This window comes from Teleopsis dalmanni, chromosome 1, assembly GCF_002237135.1.
Source record: "Teleopsis dalmanni isolate 2A chromosome 1, ASM223713v2, whole genome shotgun sequence".
NCBI classification, from domain to species: Eukaryota; Metazoa; Arthropoda; class Insecta; order Diptera; family Diopsidae; genus Teleopsis; species Teleopsis dalmanni.
This window is the reverse complement of record NC_051846.1, coordinates 109904665-109908201: the sequence shown is the minus strand read 5'-3', so window position 1 is coordinate 109908201 and position 3537 is coordinate 109904665.

Below are 3537 nucleotides of genomic sequence, written 5' to 3'. Positions count from 1 at the left end.
CAACCTATGGAGGCAGTAAAACAAGAAAAATCGGCCTGCAATTTCTGCAAGAAGACGGGACACGATACAAAGGATTGTTTCAGCAGACTAAACAAATTGTATTGTACTTCTTGTGGAGTGAGAGGACATGAACAGAATAAATTTTGTAAATTGGGACAAACAGGACGTGGAAACCAAAATAACTGCAGTAATGTGAGACAAGAGAGGGACTGGCAAAACATTTCAGTACCTTTAAAGCACAGTAATCCAAACTTTAGCAGACCAAGTGGAAGACCTTTGAGTGCAAATCTTAGATGTTTTAGGTGCGGCAAAGAAGGACATTTTGCAAAAACTTGCAGAATAACAGTACCAAACCCGTCGGGAAACTTCAACCGGCCCAGTCTAAGACATTAGACTGGACTGCCGTAAATTCAAAAAGTAAATGCCAATTTAATTTAGGACCTGCACGAATAACTAAAAGTAACAGCAACAACAATGTTCAGAACCGAACGAATACAAATAATAAGAAGAAGAATTTAGGAGCCAAAGCAGTTAATTCAAAGAATCATGGTATAATTACGATAAAACATAAGGAAGTGCAAGAAAATTTGACCAACCAAATAGGATTTAAAAATTCAGAGGAAAAAATTAGTTATTTGAAAAAGCCGAAATTGAATAATATAGTGTTGAGGGTGAACAAATATATGTTCAGTACATGGACATGTATAGTTACATTACTAATTTCGTATTGTTCAATACTATCGGATTACTGGAAAGAAAAATCAGAGTGGGTGTTTGAGTGGGGAATAAACTTCGACTTTTAGTTGACTCGGGAGCAGACACCAGCCTTATAAAAACAGAGGCGTTAATCAATTTAAAAGATATAAACACCAAAGACACAAAGGGTCTTACGGGAGCTTTTGGAGGCAATATAAGTACATTGGGTACAGTCAATATTGAACATCGAAAATTTCCAGCTCTACAATTCAAAATACCAGCAGACGGACTTCTAGGTCGAGATGAACTGTGGAACCGGTCTACTACAGACACAATTAAAAAGGTTTTAATATTTTTTAAGAATAAAGAGGAATTAGCTACTTTACCACTGGTAAGCATTGTAGATCATGGTCGGATTTCTATAGCAGAAAGCATGACAATCCCAGGTAGATCAACAATGATTATTCCAGTAAAAGTAGTGGCTAAAGAAGGAACACTCGTAATGCATAAAAAGGAAATAGTTAGAAATGTCTATTCAGGTGAATGTTTAACAGAAGTAAAAAACGGAATAGGTTTTGTAAGAATTTTGAATGCAAACAACTATGCAGTTGAAATGAATAGTGAAATTGAATTAAAGGGCAGTGATATGAATGAGTACTATGAGTACAATGTCCCTAATGTTAATTTGAACAAAGAAGTAAACTTACAGGAAAGGTACGGAAAATTACTGAAATTAATAAGATTGGATGAGCGTTTAAACAATGAAGAAAGACGGTTAATTACGCAGACAATTAAGGAATATAACGATGTACTTCACTTACCAGGAGATAAACTGTCCTACACATCAGTATTGGCTCACGAAATTCCAACAAGTCATGATCAAATACCGGTAAATCAACGACAATATAGACTACCAGAAGCACATAAGGAAGAAATTAATAAGCAAGTTAGTGAAATGCTGGATGAAGGGATAATAACAAGGAGTAAATCACCATGGAACTCTCCTATCATACTTGTACCAAAAAGGTCAGGTGTAGATGGGGAAAAGAAATAACGTCTCGTGGTTGATTTTAGAAAAATAAATGAAAAAACAATTAAACAGGTGTTTCCAATTCCTAGAATTGATGAAATTTTAGACCAACTAGGATGCAGTAGATATTTCTCAACGCTGGATTTGGCTAGTGGCTATCACCAGGTGATGGTAGACAGTAAAGACAGGGAGAAAACGGCATTTAGCACAGGTCTGGGACATTTTGAATTTCTTAGAATGCCATTTGGTTTAACAGGAGCACCCGCAACTTTTCAGCGAATTATGAATAGTATTTTAACAGGATTACAAAGGATAGATTGCTTCGTCTATCTCGACGATATTGTTATCTACGGAAGGAATTTAAACGAACACGACGAAAGGTTAAGGAGAGTATTACAAGCACTAAAAGAAAATAATTTAAAATTACAAACGGAGAAATGTCAGTTTTTAAGACGAGAAGTCGTTTACCTTGGACATAAATGTTCGGACAAAGGAGTAATTTCAGATCCAGACAAAACCAAGTGTCTTAAGTCTATCCCAGCACCTCAAAATGTTAAGGAACTGCAATCATTTTTGGGACTTGTGAATTATTATAGGAAATTTATCCCATAAGCAGCGAGTGTGTGTTTACCACTTAATAAATTACTAAAGAAAGGAGAAAAGTTCGAATGGAACGACAGTTGCCAAGAAGCAATGATTAGACTGAAGGCGGCAATAACGAAGCCTCCTATACTTCAATATACAGATTTCTCAAAACCTTTTGTTTTAACAACCGACGCTAGTAATGAAGCATTAGGTGCAGTATTGTTTCAGGGAGAAGTAGGTTCTGATTTACCACTTTATTTCGCAAGCCGTGCTCTGAGTAATACGGAGAAAAGATATTCAACTATAGAAAAGGAATTTCTTGCGATAGTTTGGGCAACTAGGAATTTTAGGTCTTACTTATTGGGAAGACATTTTAAAATATTTACTGACCATAAGCCATTAAGAGGTATAGCAAATCTTAAAGACCAAGACACACGTTTGGGAAGATTCCGATTGAAATTGTTGGAATACGATTTTGAAATTTTGTACAAACCAGGAAAAACAAACAAAAACGCGGATGCTCTGAGTCGGCTACCAATAGCAGTAGTTACGAGAGGAAATAAAAGAGAAACAAATCTGAAGGAAAACAAAAATAAAATGGAACAAAATGAAATAGAAGAAGTGGAAGATATAAAGGACCAGACGAAAGAAGATTACGCGGTATTTCTAACCAATAAAAGAGATATCCAAGAAGTGTTAAAGAAATTCCACGACTCACCTATCGGAGGACATCAAGGGGCTGTTAAAACGTATTTTCGAATACGAAAACAGTTTAAATGGGCAGGCATGCAAAGACAGATAAAAGACTACGTCGGAACATGTCAACAATGCCAGAAAAACAAGAGCTCTAGGGTAGAGAAAATGCCAATGGTTTTGACGGATACCCCTCAAAGACCATTCGACAAAGTGTTTATGGATATTGTAGGCCCACTACCTACTACAGAGAGTGGGAATAAACTAATTTTAACATTTCAGGATGATTTTTCTAAGTATTTGGTATGTACAGCATTACAGGATGGGGAAGCTACGACAGTAGCAAGGAAATTCTTTAACGAAATAATTTCAAAATTCAATATACCAAAAGTTCTAGTGACAGACAATGGGACTAACTTCACATCAAAATTATTCAAAGAAATCTGCAAAATTCTTGGTGTTAAAAAGATACAAACTACTCCATATCATCCACAGGCAAATGGCTCTTTGGAAAGAAGTCATCGTCCTTTAGC